General features: G+C 38.7%; 1 long non-coding RNA gene across 1 annotated transcript in view; it reads left to right on the forward strand.

Annotated features, from left to right (window-relative positions):
* LOC113996363 overlaps positions 1 to 19,564 on the forward strand; it is a 75,556-nt gene that overhangs the window by 46,857 nt on the left and 9,135 nt on the right. Inside the window, exon 5 of the long non-coding RNA XR_005563432.1 lies at positions 13,263 to 13,341. This is a non-coding gene — a long non-coding RNA (uncharacterized LOC113996363). The remainder of the gene's footprint in view (positions 1 to 13,262; positions 13,342 to 19,564) is intronic.

Raw genomic sequence — 19,564 nt, forward strand, 5'->3', positions numbered from 1 at the left:
AACTAAATTGCAACCACTCAGCCTTGTATAATGAAAAAATCCCTACCATAACATTTATTCAGTTTTGGCAACTCTTTATACCAGATTCTTACAGCTAACTTCACTTATCCTATACAATGCTTCAGGAGCTGAGGCACCTAACTTAGAGCAGTAGATTTCAAACCCTAGGCTGCCAGATTTCTATTCGCTCAGGAACACCTAGAAAAGAACTAAAACTTGAAAACTCATTCTGCTAAAAGTGCTTGAAACATAAAACTTTTCCCTTTGGGCCATTAAAGTAGACAAAAAGAACTGTTCTTATTTAATGGCAGATAATAACTAAAAAAGCACTTGTGTATCCTTTTTCTTAGGTAGCATAGTCTAAAATACATGTTGCAGCTTTACAAAATAAAAAAGTTCAAATTAACCAGAAAGGAAATAGCTTCATTGAAATATCTATTTCACAGTATGCTCATTTAAAAGGGTAGAAAGAGATTGTAATAGTTTTTATGCCAGCATGGAAATATGTCACAATCATCAGAATTACTTTAAACTGCATCCTTAATTATGAAGAGTGGCCAACGATGGCTGCCTGTTGCCATATTCATAATTTCACAATCCTCACAGATTTCTGTAATGCAACTTTGTGGAATTTATGAAATATGACAAGAGAGAAAGGATTGGTAGAAAGGAGCCCATTCAATGTAGGTGTGTCATTTAGACTGTGCAACAACGAAAGAACAATTTAGTTTCTGCCTAAGGAGGATGGCAGTATAAGTCTCTAGAAATTCTGTAGGCACTTGACAGCATCCAGATTTCCTGCTCACAAAAAAATCTAATAAACCAAAGAAAGACAGTGATAATGTCAATCACAAGCAACGACTGATATAATTTCTACGTGTCATTGGCAGCACACCATAAAATGCAGCAGACTAAAAATAATTGAAAAGTTCTCAATAATTCAAACTAATAACCTAAATTGTTGTTAGAAGAAAACAAAATATTAATTAGTTTCTTTTTTTTTCCTGATGAAAACTCCTTGTCTTAAAAGTCTGAGATCTTTTTACTTGATGACTTGCTTCAAAGATTAGCACAAACAAAACAACATCTGAAAATGAAGAATATATGAAGGAAAATTCTATATTGATGTTATTCTCATTCTAAATTCAGAAGGATGAATTCCAGAATTTATATTCAGAAGGATGAGTCCCAGAATTTTAAAAGCCTTCTGAAAGTTCATAATTACTTATTTCAGTAGAAAAATTCTTTTCACAAGTTATTATTAATATCTTTAAAATTAACAAGAAAAATAATAAAAATAAGGAAGCGCAGACATCAAGAGAGATTAATTAGAGATATAGAGCCATGTCTCACAGTTTCAGGGTTCTTTTTTTTTAATATATTCTTGTTTAGAATTTTAAATTTCAAAAATCTTTATGCAGACAAGTTTTGTGTTGAGCTTTGAAGTTTTTTCTTACAGTTCAGCTTGTCCTTTGTCTTTTACTTTTGAAAACTGAAACTTTTTCCTGCCTACAGAACCTCCAGGAATACTTCAGCAAATGATAATTTTGACACATGTTCTTTCTTATGAATATACATGTGTTTTTGCTTCTCTAACACCATTATTACCATTGCCTCAAATTCAGTGCTTTCAAAAAAAAAGTTTTTTGACAGTGTACAACACTCACTGGCTAGTACTGAGTTATAAAGAACTTCAAGAGAGCGAGTCTTTCCACTTTTCTTATGGGAAACTGAGAAAATGAAGCAAACAAAGGTTGATACACTTACGAAAATCTCAAGGATCTAAAGATGAATTTTCCATCCTTGAAATTCTCCAAAATTTGTCGGTTGAAATTATCTCTGGAGTCCTGTTCAAGCTTCAGTTACTGTAATATTTTATTTTTTTTTTTCCTAGAGGATAAAAATTCTGAAAAACATATTTTTCCTTCTCAGACTGCAGCAAGCTCTGGAGACATATGCAAACCTCATTAGAAGAAAAATAAGCCTTTTCCGTCAGCTTCTTACCTGTCAGCATGTCCTAGAGGTGTGCAATTCTCCCTGATTATTTCCCTGGGAACCTCAATTTTATTTGGCCTATAATATACAGGATAAATGAACCTATAGCCTTACCTCACATGGGTTTGATGAGAGTGAAGAGACTGCAGGTTATGAAGTAATATGGCAATAAGGTTAGCTCAATAACCATGTAATGCCATCACATATCCTGAGTTGCTGCAATAAAAACATACCTACTTATTCACTCAGATATTTCTGAATGAGGTATTATCCCAGGTACAGTGGGAATTGCATCTCACATCATGAGCATTTTCCCAGTGATGGGCTTCACTTCCTTCACCTGTCTGAAGGCAGAATCCTGTAATTTGACTACTGAGAAAAGATGAATGTGTTATCTTGGTTTTCAGTCATGTGGAATGATTCAAGGCAGTTTCTTCAAACAATTCTTGTTTGCTCAGTCAAAGGTATGTAGCAGATATAGGGTAGTGGAAGGTTTATGTGTCTGAGTTTTATGCTGAAAACTTCTTCAACTCAAGGTGGGGACTGATACAACTGCCTAGGCCATCCTTTACAGCCTACATCTCTGTCAGTCTGTTCTTCCCAAACAGACCAGTAGGCTAATTCTCTTATCTGCCCTCCCGGAGAAGTCCATTAGCTCTTTAATATTCATTTTATTAGGTCTAAGCCATATTACTTTCCTAGTACCTGGTAAAAAAAAAAGGTTTCCAATGAATGTTCCACCTGTGGTTGTCTTTCTCTCTTGGAACTGTTTACCTTATGACTATAATTTTTCTTCTTTTTGTTTGCTTTAGAGCTCCTTTATTTTGACATTCATGTGACAGAATAATAGCAAGTGATGGAATAAATTTGGTTATACATATTACTCATAGAAATGATATAGATATAAGACTGTAGACTGCAATTGTTTCTTGAGTGATGAGAGGGCATGCTGTGGTTAAAACCTAATGTGCTGATAAATAAATTGCAACTGTCATACTTTGATGCTGTTCAGATATTGGCAGCATCTTCCAAAAGGCTATTTTCAACAAGTCATTGAAAGGGGAGAATTTTAATGGATCACCGCAAATCAGATGGAAATGGATTTGGTTGATTCAAATACAGAGGGTATGAGAACAGAGTGTACATTACAGACACTTCAGTCAGATAATCAACCTTTACACCAAAGTGCAAAGGATACTAAAAACTCACATAAAGCCCAGAACTTCTAAAGGTAGGCAGTATAGCTGAGAAATGGTGATGTTGCACAAAGAACAGTGAGACAGGATAATACTGCAGAGACACATATTAGTGGGACCTGTATCTGATGACATGTCTACTCCAACAGTGCAAGTTACCTCTGCAGAAAAATAAAAACATAAGGTGAGAGGGAGAGGAAGAGGAAGAGAAAATGTAGGAGGGAAATATTTTCCTTGTGTCCACCCAGGAAGAGTAGAGTCTCAGGAAACTATTCTTCTCTGGGGAGGCAGTGGCTGTCCAGTGCAGCAGATAGTAGGGATGTAGACAAGGACACTGATGCTTTTTGTCATGTTTTTTCCCTAACACTATATACTTTTCGTTGTAAGCCACTCATAGCCCCCATTGTTTCCACTTATAGTGCTATTAGCTCTGAGTGGAGTATATATAATAGGGTGCAAAGTTAGCATGTTGGTTAGTGTGCACATAAATGATTAGATAATATTGTTTGATTGTTTAAATTGCTGCTCTACACTTTGTTATTCAATGTTTAGTTTTCTCAAATAATAGCTAAGGTCTACAAAACAGAGGTGAGAAGTGAGGATAAAGAGAGGCAAAGTGGTAGTTGCTTCCCATGAGAACTCACCCTGACAACACTATTGGGGTTTTGAGATGCAGGGCCACAAGGACAATGCAAGAATAAAAGCAGAAAAGTCCCGCTACTGAGACTCTTAAAAATGCATGTGAAAAAGTACAGTTAAGAATAGTGTAAGGCACTGTGCAAAAGCCAAAGCCATTTTTTCATACATTTCTCACGTTTACTCGTGAAATATCAGCTAACTCAATAAACATTCCTATTCCAGTTTTACCAGGACTTCAAAAATTATTTTTATCACTTGACAGCTATCATTAGCAGCTTCTCTAAATGGCCATTTCAGCCCCAGGTGAATGCACAATTTTATATAGGTAGATGCACAATCTTATATTTGCTATGGTGCCTATAAAAAAATTGCAAACATATTACTTCCACAGCATTTTTTTCTGAGTTGTTTTAACCAATTATTTCCTAGTCACCAGGTGCCTGTTTACTGTAGCCTGTTGCTGTTGAGTTTCTTTTTCTAAACTTAGAAGGCCCTTAAAGCAAGGAATACCTTCTTACTGTGTATTTGCAGAGTACGAGCCCACCTGAGGAAGCAGGCAATACCACAGTACAAATAACAAACAATAAAATATTTCACTTGTTGTCACAACATTTATGACAGTTAGTGCAAAGCAGTCCAAGTTTACATGTTATCAGCTGTTCTGTACCCTCTTCATTAACACTAGTCATGGATGAGCACTGGACTAGTGGGTCTTCTCTGCACAGAGCAAGAGCAAATTGCACCACCAAAGCACAAGAAATGCCTTTGCATTCTTTGTGGGCCATCATTTCATCATGTCAAATAATCTCAATGAAAACTGATTAGTAGACACATATTTGTGAGAGACATAGTGTTAAAAACTGATGGGAAGACTGAAATTTTAATTAAAAAAAAAAAAAAAGATCAAAACCCAAAAACTTGAGGTTCTCTCTGAGATTCCTCTTGAAAGGAATAAAACTTCTGTATAACTTGTCATTCTGTGCCAGAGCTAAAATATTGGATATGATTTTCATACAAATGTGACCTTTCATGACATGATTTTTGAAGAGTTTGACATCTGAAAAAGAATGAGGTTCAAGCGGAAAATGGTGAAAGTGGCCACAAATGAATATTTGTTAAAAGGTTTTACCTTAATGGACTGTAATGAATATAAAGATATGCAAAACTATTAGACGAACAAATCCAGTTGAGATGAATTAGAATAAATTAAAATATTGCTCGACATTGTAATTAACCTTTCAAAATTGCAAGAGTTATCATTTAGTTTGATAATATTCAACTCTAGCCCTGAAAACCAGCAAGTGCTAAATTTTACACTCAAAATTTTTCAAATTTCATAAATTTAGAGGAATTCCTCTGACTTAGTAGAGTCCACATGGAAATTGGTGTAGGAGTCTCACTTACGCTGTCTCTTCCCTAAATTCCCTCTAGTGCAATCACTATAACTCCAGAAACAGCCCACGTTTTCCTGTTTATGCTTTTTTCAAAAAGCCCAGTCATTTAAAAGCCTAATCATTTTCCAAGCTGGTTGTTACTACCGGTAGCAAAATTGCATGTTTGCTGTGCATAAAAGCAGAAAACCCAAACCTAGCCTTCTTTCATAACTAGGTTTTTAGAAAGAAAAAAAGTCTTACACCCTGCAATCAAGGCTGAATATTATATAAAGACTAAGTACTTCCACAAACTAAGGAAGAGGAGATGAATGGGACACTCTAGAGAATTTTATCTCAAAAGATCCTATAGCACTTTCTATATCAAGATAGTATATTTCAAAGCATTTTAAAAGGGTTCATCTGATGAGCCTGGTGAGAATAATTCACATGTGTACATCAGGAACGGGGGGAGATATGCATTAACTTCAAAACTAAACTTTACAATTCATATGCAGAACTTCAAAACTACAGTAATTAGCCACTAAATCATATTATGCTCACAAAATGCTGTAGTTCAATTTTAAATGACTTTGTCCCTTGGACTTGCTCTACATCTGCAACTGGGTGCAGTCTCTTCCATGCCCCCCAAACACCCCTAGGTTACAATCTTGTTACTCTAATTCCTCTGCACTGGATTTTTTTCCGTTTGACTCTCTGGCTCTTGCAATCCTTTCCCTGTGAGGGTGCCATGGTCTAACCACAGCTGGAGATGAAAATACCATGCAGCCACTCACTCACTTTCTCACCAACAGGACTGGGGAGAGAACTGGAAGAGTAAAAGCTGGAAAACTCATGGGTTGAGATAAAGACAGTTTAATAGAGAAAGCAAAAGCCATGTACACAAACAAAGAAAAGCAAATAATTAATTCACTGCTTCCCATGGGCAGGCAGGTGTTCAGCCACCCCTGGGAGACCAGGGCCCAATCACACCTAACAATTACTTGGGAAGACAAATGGCATCACTCTAAATGTCCCCCTTTCCTCACTCTTCCCCCTGGCTTTATATCCTGAGCATGATGTCATATGGTATGGAATATCTCTTTGGCCAGTTTGTGTCACCTGTCCTGGCTGTGTCTCCTCCCAGCTTCCCACGCACTCCCAGCCTCCTTGCTGGTGTGGTAGTACAAAAGCAGAAAAGGCCTTGGCTCTGTGTAAGCACTGCTCAGCAATGACAAAAGCGTCTCTGTATTATCAACCCTGTGTTCAGCACAAATCTAAAACACAGCCTCTTACCAGCTACTGTGAAGAAAGTTAACTCTTCTCCAGCCAAAATCAGCACAGAGGGGTACATCACTTTGCCATAGTCAAGTAAAGCTTCTCAGTCTTCCCTTCTGGGGCAGCAGTGATTACAGACTTGCAAGCTTGAAGAAGGGTGGTTGTCTCTGAGCTTTGTAGCACCGTGCCACAAGCAGCCAATGAAGGGCAGGGTAAACTGCATCCAGTCACTGCAGCCCAGAGATGGCCTGTGCTCCTTACAGAAGATGCCTGCAGGATTTCCCTATTAGTCAAATTTCAGTGATGCTCTATTGATACCTGGAAAATTTAACGTATTGTGAATTGAGAAAATTTCTGGTGAAAACAGGAAGACAACTGACAGCAGAAGACTCCTTCTACAAAGACATTTAAAATTTCTGCTCAAGCTAGAAATGATCTGTTAAACATTGGCAAGATTTCTTCATTCACAGCATCAAAAACTTAATGGGGTTAGAAGGGATCTTTCAAGATCATATTGTTCAAATCCCATGCTCAAGCAGAATCAGCTAGAGAAGTTGTCCAGAACTATATCCACCTGGGTTTGGAATATCTTCATGAATGGGACCTCCACAACATCTTTCACAGTAAATGAATGTTTTTGTATGTACAGATGGAGTTTCATGTTTCAGTTTTGTGCCCATCAGTTTCTTGTCCTATCACTGGGCACTAGTGAAAATAGCTTGACTCCCTCTTCTTCATTCTCTCCAATCAGAGATGTCTACACATAGATAAGACCTAGTCTGGGCCTTCTCTTTTTCCAGTTGAATAATCTCAGCTTTCTCAGCCTGTTCTTGTGTGCAAGATATTCCCTAATCATCTTAGTGGCCTTTCTTTGGACTCATAAGTCCATGTCTCTTCTCAATTCCATGTCCACTCTCTCTGGAGTGCCAGGACTAGACCTGGCACTCCAAATGTCTCTCATCAGTGCAGAACAGAGAAGAAGAATCACCTCCCTCCACCTGCTGGCAATTTACCTTCTAATGCAGCCCAGGATGGCGTAGACTGCCTTTGCTGCAGGGGCACATTGCTGGCACATGGTCAGTTGGTTGTCCACCATGACCCCTAGGTCCTTCTTTTAGAGCTGCTTCCCAGCCAGTCATTGCTCAACCTCTTCTGGTGCCTGGGGTTACTCCTCCCTTGATGCAGGACTTTGCATTTCCTTTTACTGAAACTCATAATATTCCTGTCAGCCCATTTCTCCATCCTATCCAGGTCCCACTGAATGGCAGCCCACTCAGTTGGTCTATCATCCACTCTTCCCAGTTTTGTTTTTTGTTGTTCATTAAGCAGCAAACAGGAAGCTTCTCCATCAGAAATGGTCAGACTATGTCAGGTGAAACTTAAAAGAAGAAAAAGGTTGTTCAGAAACAAAGAGACAGCATGGAAAACTTCCACCCAAACCATTAATAGTCTGCAAAGCAGCTGAAAATACAACAGGAAATATCAGAATCACCATTATTACCACTGGAGCTATCAGCTCCATTTGTCATATCCTGATTGTCGCCACTGGCAGAAGCAGCCAAACCAGAACTCAGCACACCACCACACTGTGTTCCACCAGTCACTTAACACTGAGCCTGAATAAAACGGGAATGACATAATCGAAATGTGCAGCATGTTGGAACAGATAGTCTTTTTGTCCAGACATTTCTTATCTTTGATGGTTTTCCCTCTTCTCTCACTATCTATTTTTTAACACAGAAGGCAACAAGACATCTGAAAATTTAATGTAATATTATGACATGCCATGTATATATAGAGTGCCCCAAAATATTAAAAGGACACATTCATTCACACTTATCAGCTCTGCCTTGCTAATTTTAAGTCTTCAATCAATGAGGTAATTTATCCCTCTCTAAAGAGGCTACTCTTATAAGAAATTTTTAGAATCATAGGATCATACGATCATCTAGGTTAGAAAAGACCATTAAGATCATAGAGTCCAGCCATTAACCCAGTACTGTCAAGTCTACCACCAAACTGTGTCACTAAGCACCACATCTACATTTCTTTTAAATACCTCCAGGAACAGTGACTCCACTACTTCTCTGGGAAACCTGTTCCAGTATTTGACTACCCTTTCCCTGAAAGAAACCTTCCAAATATCCAATATAAACCTCCCTCAGTGCAACTTGAAGCCATTTAATCTCATACTATGGTTCACTGTTCAGAGAAGGAAGGACAATAAGGCGATTCTTAATGAAACATGGATGTACTTCATTCAGCAGCTGAACTTTGAACAAAACAAACCAGAAGGTTGAAAAAGGTGGGCAGGAAACTTAAAGAAGTGCCGAGTCGCCTTTGAGATGTGACTTAAAATGGAGTAATGGCACCACAGCTGATCAGACTGCTGTGAAGTACTGCCTTGTGTTGGAGAACCCCAAGAGACTTCTGACTAAAGCAGACAAAGACAGGGTAGAACATTTTCATCAAAATGCTTGCAGTTTATTATGCTTTAAAGAGAAATCTCCTACTTTGCTGTTGGGCATACAAGCCTTGCAAACAAACAAACAAAATCAGATCAAACGTTAGATCGCTCTTCACTTGCTCCCAAACAGACTCTTAAAATCTGCTGATAAACATCAAAGGAGAAACTGATTTATTTTTTGCTCAAGTAGAGTGTCTGGAGCTTGTGTTTTGCTAAGGAGTCTCAACTGAAGCATAGCAAATTGTGAGGAAATGATACCTCTTTTACGTGGCACTGATTATTTGTGTCTGTGTGTGTACACATGCTGCTCCTGCTCTCTGTCAGCTGGTTTGAGGGTGTTCTGTGAGCCCCTTCATCTGCCTTATAAAACAGAAAAACCCTATTTGAGCTGAAAGAAGGATTAGATTATGTCTTTCCCTTGGCAAGTCTGTCAGCAACAGCAGCATAAAGGTAGGAATACAAACCCAGGAATGTCTGTTTTCTTCCAAAAAACCATTGTGGAAGTATGAAAAAAAATGTAAAGTTGGGAAAAGAAAAAAAAACAATGGGAAAGCTTGTATTACACCACTGTCTGTCCATTATCTGTTCCCGTAGAGACAGATCTGACAGACTAGACAAGGCCCTGTGAGGAGACTAAATAAATAGTGAGGGTCACAACAGTGGGTCCTTTATTTGCAGAACAAAGCTATGAAATGATGGAGTCCTGGCTTCCTTGCATGGTTAAACTGTTTTAAAGATTTTTTTTTCTTGATGTAGGTAAACAGTCTCATCTAATGGTGACATTAATAAAGTAGGTATGTTAAGGGCTGGACACTATATTGACAAAACCAAGACTGCAGGGCTGGAATCCTACTACCGGAAAGATAAAATCATTTCCATGGTAACACTGAATAAATTGTTCCATGAAAAAAGAAAGAGGAAAGGATTGTGACTCAAACTAGAACTGCTCAATCCAACTCCTAAGTGAAAAACAAAACAAAACAACAACATTTTAAGCAGGAGAAGACAGAAATATAGCATACGCAAAGTGTCTTAATAACCTTCCTCCAGAAAACTTACTACTTTCCTGTGCCTGTAGTAGCCAAGTTTTCTTTTTTTGAGACTTCTTGAGTCTTTGGGTAAATCAGTAATCTTTCCTCTTCCTCTTCTATTATATAATATTTGAGAAGGTAGGTTTTGGGGTTTTTTTGGGGTGGATGGCGGGGATGTTTAAAGGAATATCCCAGGCTGGGACCCTAAGTAGAGTATATGTCATATCTCATTGGCTTTAAAATGACAGCCATCCAAAACAAACAACTTATGACACTAGCACTGACCCACTGCAGTGGTCACTTCAGCTGCCTCTGAATTCATTTCAGCTATCAGTGTTCAGCACTGCCATAACGAGGAGCAAGTGGAGAAAAAAAATGCTAATGTGGCCTTTTTAGAGATGAACTTTCACTTAGATCCACAAAACACGTTTTTGTCCTGCTGATCTCTTCTTATTGTCTCTCAAAAGTAATATCTTTGGGTTAAGAATAGTCAAGTGTTTTCCCACATATGTTATCAGCATGAATTAAAAGAAAAGATTAAAAGAAAAGGAAAAAATAAATAGTTTAAACTTTCTAAATACCTTTTACATACTGAATATGTTCAAATATGGTGGGGGTAGAGAGAAATGAAAGGCAAGGAATGTATAATTTCTTCTGCCTAAGTACACTATTTTGTCCTAAAACCTGTGTTCTCACATATAGCTAAATAGTAACTTCATAAATAGTTTTCTTTCCTCAGGTGTGTCTGACCTGGCCTGGATTTTCAGATGAGTTCATGTGACAGCAGCAGTGCTGTGGTGCCACATGGTGCCTCATAGCCTGCCATCCTGGATGGATAAATCTCTTTGTATACGATGGGAACAGTTCATACAGGTTTAGTGACCACACAATATTTGTTTTAGGTGAAAGCCATGATTTCTGAGTTGTTTGCACTGTCTAATCCTCCATTCTGTATCCTTTCCCTTGTTGTGCTCTGGCTGAGCACATCTTAGCACTGCAATGACCGTGCTGTCACTGAATTTTATGTTCCTTTGCAGAAGCTTTGTGTGTTCACTAGGATACTGTAGCCTGCATTGTATATTTGGTCTTCAGTTTGCTTTTATGTGAATGCTGTTGCTTTGTCTTACCAACCATTTATTTTTAATTAGTATTACATTATTTTGTAGTTCTTCCTATGAGTCACTGCTTGTTTTCGCGGTATGGTACATTTTCACTTGGCTTTTCTTGTCTGCAAACTTTGATATAATGATTTCCCTAGCCATAGCTATCACAAATGACTCCATATATTGAGTAACAACCATTATAAGTTGGGGTTTTTTTCCCTCAAAATCTTCCTTTAAATATAATTTCCTGGTTTGTATTTGTGCATTTTGCACATACTTGGTGCTATCTTTCCTTGTAAATTTTTGATCTTTTCTACTTAGAGTGTTATTTTTCTCTACATCTGTAAGAGAGTTTATTCACTAGGTTTGTTCATATCTGTAACCTTAGAGAGTCTGTATGTTCTCCATACTTTCACATACAAAGTCTTTGTCCCTTGTTCCTAGTCCCTTATGAAGTATTTAATCTCCCAAGGTCTAGGAGCTGCACGAATTGGTGACTAGTGGGGTTTGATAATGGGAGGATATAGCATTTCCATAGATCCTCGATTACATATGTCAATGCAATCAAGCACTGGGTCCTTACTCTGCTGTCCATATAATGCAATGTGGGTAGAGCATCTGACAGTGCAGTTGATCTCACTCTGTTTCCTTCTTTTCTCCTGACCTCTTTCCATTTCCATTTGTATGCATGTGAAATTGTGTACAATTTCTAACTATATCCCTATTTGGGGTCATCTAATCAGGATACACCAGCATAATAATTATTTATCTTTCCTTTGTTTTTTTGCATTTGTCTACATTTTTCCCCCCATTCTCTTCAGCCTCTGATTGTAGATCTTGGAAATCCTGATAAATTGCTGTTTCTGAAATAATTTTCAGGATTTTAATTCTTCAAGTGCAGAAAGAGTTCAAGAGGCATTGGCACAATACTCTTCTGCACATGGTGTGACTCTTGGGGAGGGTTCTGTGCAGCACCAGGAGTTGGACTCAATGATCCTTGTGGGTCCCTTCCAAATCAGCATATTCTGTGATTCTGTGATTCTGTGATTCTGTGATTCTGTGAAAGATATACAACATTTAGCCCTTGTGCAACACTCTAGATGTGTTTTCACAGTAAGCAGCTGCTGAAAGCACTTACTGTTCAGTGCTGCTAAATTAAAACACCAACCACAAACACCTTGGCAAACCTTGAGATCCATAAACCTGACATCAACTCGTAGCAATCAAGTGCTCTTGAACCTTTCTTGCTAGAGTTTATGTAACTATAGTATACATTAGCTTTGTCCATAAAGCATGTAAGCTTAGGTACAGCCTCTCTCTAAAAGATTTATGCTATAACTTTAGAGGTAGAAAGCTTCTGAAATGGCTGCACAAATGTCAGTCTGGGTCTGACTTCACAGACCTGCATACAGACTTGCACAGTTCAAAAATTAGTGCTTTAGAGCATAGGGTCCCTGTTGTGGAGGAGTGGAGAAGCTAAGAGTACTATCCTCTTTCACGGGTTACAAGTGGGAGGAAGTGCTTCACAGCATACAGCATTACCTTTTTAAAAGGCATTTTGTTTCATCAAACAATTAAATTTTTAAGAATAACTTGATTCCCTACTCAGAGGTTTACCTTAAAATTATGAAATTATTTTGATGAGGATATACATTCCTTGTTGGAGTTCAAGTTAAAAATAAAACCTCACCCTTCAGTTAACTTCTCAAATTATTAGATTATTTAACATATTGTTCGAAGCTGCTGCACTATACTGCAAGGGTCAATAATTGGAATGGGCTACCCAGGGAGGTGGTGGATTCATCATCCCTGAAGATATTTAAGAAGAGACTGGATGTGGCACTTACTGCCATGGTCTAGTTGACAAGGTGGTGTTGGGTCATGGGTTGGACTAGATGATCTTAGAGGTCTTTTCCAACCTAGTTGATTCTGCGATTCCATGTGATTCTGTGATGTTGTAATTTCAAAGTCTTCCAGAAGTAGCTGCAATTTCTCAAATGATCAAGCAGTTTAGGAGCTTGGATCCCACTGTCAGAGGCAACAGACACATTGGAGCCTTAGTTCCTTGATTTACAATGCTGTAATGCTCTTTGCTACCTAAACCATCCTTATGGATGAAGCTTAAGCTCCTACATCTTTAGAGACTATTACACTAAATCAATCTGTACATGCTTTTCCCTTAGTTGTTGGGAGTCCTGGTAGAAGTTTGGCAGCCTGTCAGAGACACCTGCACCCACGTGGAAGAATGGGTACATTCAACAGGTAATTCATCTCTCCTGACTGTGTTCTTATGAAGCCATAAATCACATTTTGAGGAGACGTGTCTTTCCATTAACTGAGTCCATATCCCAAACTTCTAGTTTAGACCAAATGTCTTTTCGAGGACTTAAAGTTAAGAAAGAGGAATTTCATTGTCAGTCATTTTCTTCTAATTCCCTGCCACTAAAATCCAGGAATCTTACCTAAACTACTGAGGCTGGTGTCTCTTCATTTATCAACATCTTCCCCTGAATTTGGTTATTTTTTAATGCTTGCTTTCTCTAGATTTAGCGATGGGGGCATACAAGAAATGTGATGCATCATGTCCTCTGGGCAGAAACTGACAGTATGTGGCTTTCTTTGCCGTAAAGAGCAGAAGAAGGAAAAGCCATCTGCAAACCAATCTGCAAACCAAAACAATGCTCAGAAGGGCATGACAATGTGTTTCAGTGATCTCCTGTTTGAATATTGACTTTTGTACTACCTGTGAAAGCACATAAAGCATTTGGAGAATGAGACAGGCATTGATTAGCTTTCCACAGCTCTGCAGGTTCTCTCCACAGCTATTCATCTTGTTTGGCAAGTGATTTGAGAGGGCTGTAGCAGGAACCTTTGGGGCCAGCCTGGCAATATCAAACCTGAACACAGCTGAAAGGTACCAGCAAGAAATGTTGAACTGGACATTTTTGTTCATCGGTCTTAAATACCAAGTGGTGTGGGGGAAACTGTAATTTGTGGGAGGCTGTAACTATTTCTTGTTCCTTCCCGGTCACGAGCTCAGAGAGTCCTTGGACATAGAACTCTGGAGTGGCTGTATACTACTCCATTGAGGGTGGTGTAGCAGAAACATGAGGTTCAAATCCCTCATATTCATGATGGTGTAATCAAACCCTCACACAGCAAAGGTTTCAGGGTGTCAGGTGAACAAATCTTTGCCAGGCGAGTAATGCAGCTCACATGTACTTTCCCCCGTTGTGTTCCTGCTGCCTCTCCTCTGCAGATTTCAGTTTCCTTTGAAGGAACACCTGAGCAAACCATGTGGCTACACCTATGCAACTGCATTTACAGCTGAGCATACTGTGACATCTCAGCTACGCTAAAGAAGTGATGGCTCAGGGTGGGTTCACAATCCTCTAAAAGATCCCTGCTGTGGAGGTGGCAATGTCTAGGAGAGGGGTGAGCAAGGTAGCTGATAACTGGGATAACTGCTTCTGGCATCTGCTGCTGCACTTGCTTGGATCAAGTAAGACTCCCAAGGAGTCAAAGTTCTCCATATAGGGCAGACATGGACATCCAGACATGCACACATATAAACAGCACCCTGCACACCACAAACTATAAACTGCAATTTTAAACGACCCTTTCCCTCACAGAAGCCATCTACCTTATGGCACCACTCAGGATCTCGCCTCAGGAAGTTACTCATGGTGTCTAGGATGATCACCTCACAAGAGGTTACAAAACATGTCAGAACACAATATATGCTTCAAGTAATTTGTACTCCCTCAAATAAGCTTCACTATCTTGTTTTAGATATGGTCAGAATATACAGTGATATGCTGAGGTGCCTTAGCCCAGAATTTGAAACGCACCTGTGAGAAAGTTTATTTGGACCCCTTTCCTACCCTGGAAATTTCTTCCTGCTCTTATGGTTGTACAATGAACAAAAAGGACAACAGTCTGCAGTTCCACTTAAAAAGTTCAGCTTCAGCACCTGCCATCCCCATGTTGCATGGGGAGGGGTGGGAATCTCATCAGATTTCCAGTTCCTGTCCAGCTCCAGCTGTAACCTTTAAAAAAATGCCTTGAGGTGCAATTAGCTGCTGTACAGTTTGGTTTGGTTTTGTTCTAAGTTGCCTGAGACTTCAGAGTGTAAAAGACTTTCAGACTACAGGGATGCAATAAGAACAAGTTCCTTGACCTTTTATTCTCCTTGTAAATCATTTAACGAAGCAGACTTCTACTGAACTTCTTTAAGACACCGTCTGTTCCAAATCTTTGCACTGCCGTTTAAGTATCAATCAGATGATTTAGAATTACTTTACTACAGATCAAGGCTTTAAAGGAAATCTGAAGTATGGAACAATATCTCTTGTAACCATCAGAATATATTATAAGAACACATTACTGATAGGTTTCTTTGGAGGAGGGGAGATGATGAATCTGTACATGAAATGTACTAGCCACACAAGAATTTACTGCCTTTGTAGGGATGGGTATGCAAAGGCAGACATCAACAGTGAACCCAGGCAGAGATTCACTGTGGTGGATACTACCAAAACAATATTTTATAACTGCTCAGTGTCACATATGCTTTCCCTTGGCTGTTCCTATTAACCTTTTTTGCCCAGGTGCTTCCCAGTAATTGAGATTGCTCTGTCATGGTTTCACTGCAGTTAATCTTACATGATGATGACCATGGAGATACTAAGGATTTATAGAGTTCAGAACAGGAATCCTGCTGTAACAGAAACCATAAAAAAAGTAACAAAAGTTACTGGGGATTCCAAGTACCCAGCATAGTCTATTTGTTTTAATAGGAGTCACTAACCTTTCCCATCTTGTACCTTTTTGCATCACTGGGACAAGGACTTAAGATGCTACATTAGGATGAAAAAGCTGATCCTTTGCTACAATTACCAAGGGTGATTCTTTATCAAAGGTGATCCTTTACAGCAGTAATCAGATCTGCAACTATGACAGCTCAAAAAGGAGAATACAGAGATGACCTTTATGCCCCTTTAGCCTTGATTCACTCTTGTTGGGAGAAAAAAAATGAATTCTGCACTAAAATTAGACTTTTATTGGCCCTCTGTTCAGAGCTGAATTTCCCATCAGGCAATGGATCTCTAGGGAGAGTGTCATATGACACTGATGGCCTGGTTTACCTTTTCTAAATAGGAAACTTTTTATCTGTATTTTAACTTTACCTGCATTTTAATTATCCCTTTGCATAATTGCTACAGAAAAGCAGTATGCCTCATCCTTAGCCATTTCTCCAATCTCTGGGAATGTGAGGTGATACCAAATATTAGCATCGATTACTTGTACTGAAGTTCAAAAGTTTGAAGATAGTTCTAAAAGTTATTAAAGAATAATATTAATGTGTTTTACTGAGATAACCAAGATTACATTTGGGTATCTTCAATTTTAAACTGAATTCTTATGAGAAACTCCAGGAAAATTTTATCTATCAAAATGTTCAAAATTAATCACTCTGACTTCACTGTCTTAACAAGGCAACCACGCGAGAACTCTAACTAGGCTGTAGATTTTCTTCCATGCAGACTGATGAAAAACATTAATGTTATATTACCACCTTTTCAGATTTGCTGGCACTCACTATGTCTGGGGGAGAAAAAAAAAGATCCTGCTGCTGCTACACACTCCACAATTGCCCAAAGTTTCAGCAGGAGCAAAGCCTCCAGTCTCTGGTGGTCAGTTTTGGCAGTACTATGCAGACACTTTCTCCCCCACTTCAGTTGCATTTAGAAAAAAACACTTCTTTGTTCTCTTGCTGAATTTACAATGGTTCCAAAATTTTCACAATAAACAAGTCTGATTTTGGGCACTGTCATGAAACTTGTGTGCCTTAGGTTCTATTGTGGTTTGTTGTCTGTAATGAATATTTGAGAGAAAAAAAAACAAAACAGCATGATACTCTACTACTTTCAAGTTGATGAACAGATGGCAGGGCAGTGAGATTATCAGATTTGAATTCTTCACATTTAATTTGTAGGCTAATGAATATTGAACAATGTTAGCTCAAGTAAGATGCAATGAATATACTTAAAGGGAAAGACTGTTTACAGGTATTAAATACAAGTAATACAACCATAGGTCTCGAAGCTGCAATATTATACATCTAACTAGCATATCTGTCTGTAGAATTTCTCTTTATATATATCTATGTGCTTGTAGCATTTGAGAAGTAAGTTATGTTTCATATACTGATTAGTGTATTCTGCATGAAGGACTATTATCAATTTACATTGAGTAAACATCTGTATAGAGAGAACTGATAAAAGAAACCTTCCACATTTCCTTTGTCTCAGTAGCCTTTGTAGGCATTTATCATTCTGTGAATATAGAAAAATGGGTCTTCTGAGTTGCAAGTACAATTATTTTATGAAGAACAAAAGCCGTTTCACAGCCACCCACTGTTTGCTGACTGTGATACCTGGGCACCACTTGGGTCAGAAAGGAGAAGCAACCAGATTTAAATCATGCTTTTGACATAAGCATGGCCACTAATTTGACTTCAGAGTGTACTGGGATCAGCGACGAATTAGATATAAGCCATAATCCCTACCACACTCTTAATATGTGAATTTCTTTCATATATGTGTAGTATCTTTCATTTAGATGCTGCCATGTTCATCATGCATAGGTTGCCCTCAGCAGCCTGGAGCTTTAACTGTCAAAATCAAAGGTGGGGAATGACACAGGCCTTGGTGTTGCTCTCAGCCTCAGCCCTTCTGTGTGAGGCTGGTTCCCCAGAGCGATGCCCTTAACCATTGGTGCCTGGCACAGCCATCACCAAGAAATTACTACAGTGATATGTTTCTGACAGTACATGGACACATCAGGGTTGACTTTGAAAACTTAAAAGGTCTCCTTACACTGAACTAATGTTTCTGCCACCAGCTACACTGAGGTTCTTCAGGCTATTGTCAATATATTGCTTCAGAGAGTCTGGCACAGGGTGAGTTTTGTCATGGTAGCTTGTCATTTCAGTATACAGTGAGAGTTACTTGTCTGGAAATCCCTTTAGAGATGATGGACAGAGATGAGCTCCTCCAAGATGTGATTCACTGAACCAAAGAAAAAGTGTTGTAATGCCAAACTGCTTCTCTGCCTGCATTAACTCTCTCCCTATGGCTGTGGAAGAGTCCAGAGAGTTAGTTGAACACACAGTTTTTCAGTTGACTAAAGCGAGGTCAGAATTAGGAAGAAAACAGTATCTCTGGGAATTCTGACTGGTTCATTCACTCTTGAGCACACTGACATGAGGATAACTGACCACATTATGATGTCAAAACATGATGTCTAACGAACTTTAGTGTGAGTTCAATCTCACCCCACACATGTACCACAGCACTAGAAAGGAATAGGAAGTAAAATAGGATCAGATATGAAACTGAACCTACTAGAAGCCAAAGAGTCCTTTAATTAGATATCATGCTACTTATCTAACCTTGAACTTTGCCAAAAAATAGTATTAGTGTATTCAGGAAAAAACTGCCAGGGAATCAGGTTTTAGTGCTGATGCGTGATAATGTCTCATCCAGAAAATGGAATCAACAAAAAAGGGTCACACTGCCCTTTCGTTGGCATCAGTTCAGTCTACAGGATAATTTCTACAGCAGTTCTAGAAAAAAAAAAGTATTTTCCAAAACATCAGTGCCATATTCTGCCAAATCAGTTTTGTCAACTTTCATTCCTTCTCATTCTTGCTGTGGTTTCTTATGTCTTATTTGATGAGCTCAGGTGAAAGGCCAGCCAGAGAAAACACAGCTTAGCTGAAGTTGAGAGTAGCTTTGAAAATCTTCATCAAAATTACCTGCAGTGAAAAAGAATCTCTGTCTATGACTATGTAAGTGACTCTAAGGTCAACTGTAAAAAGGGAAAAGTTTTCAAATGTAAGTTTTGTACAAACATCTGTCTTTCACCCATTTTTCCACCCCTTGTTTCATAGTTGGTGGCTATCATATACTGGTGGGCATCATTTTTTTAAAAATCTGGATAAAACTATACTATGCCAGGTTTATTTCTATTGTATCATTATACTGTAAACAACGTGTCAGATCATATTGCTTGCCCTGGAATGACACAGTGTGACTAAATTACAAATGATTGCTCCTCCCAAGAAACTCATAGCGATATATATTATTTCCAGCTGGAAGAGCCACTGTGGATTCATACAGCAATTTTCACAGCAGGAAAACAATAGCAAAATAACGTGGACTAATGAGAGAAAATACAAGCAGTCAGCACTGCCAGGTAAAGCCTACTGCTTGTGTTTGATTGCCTGGGAACCGTTCACTGACATAGCTATTTTTTGACAGTGTGTTTTTCCTCTATGCCATTTGGGTCTGAGGCAAGTAATTTACCAGGGCTGGGCTTTTTTCACTGAAAAGCATCTTTGCAAACACTGAAAGAAACAGGATGCTACGGATTGTAAAAAAATGATTTTACAAGGGAGAGCATCTGCAAGCAGCAATTT

This window comes from Pipra filicauda, unplaced genomic scaffold, assembly GCF_003945595.2.
Source record: "Pipra filicauda isolate LSUMZ 115617 unplaced genomic scaffold, ASM394559v2 scaffold20_size4479445_pilon, whole genome shotgun sequence".
NCBI lineage: Eukaryota > Metazoa > Chordata > Aves > Passeriformes > Pipridae > Pipra > Pipra filicauda.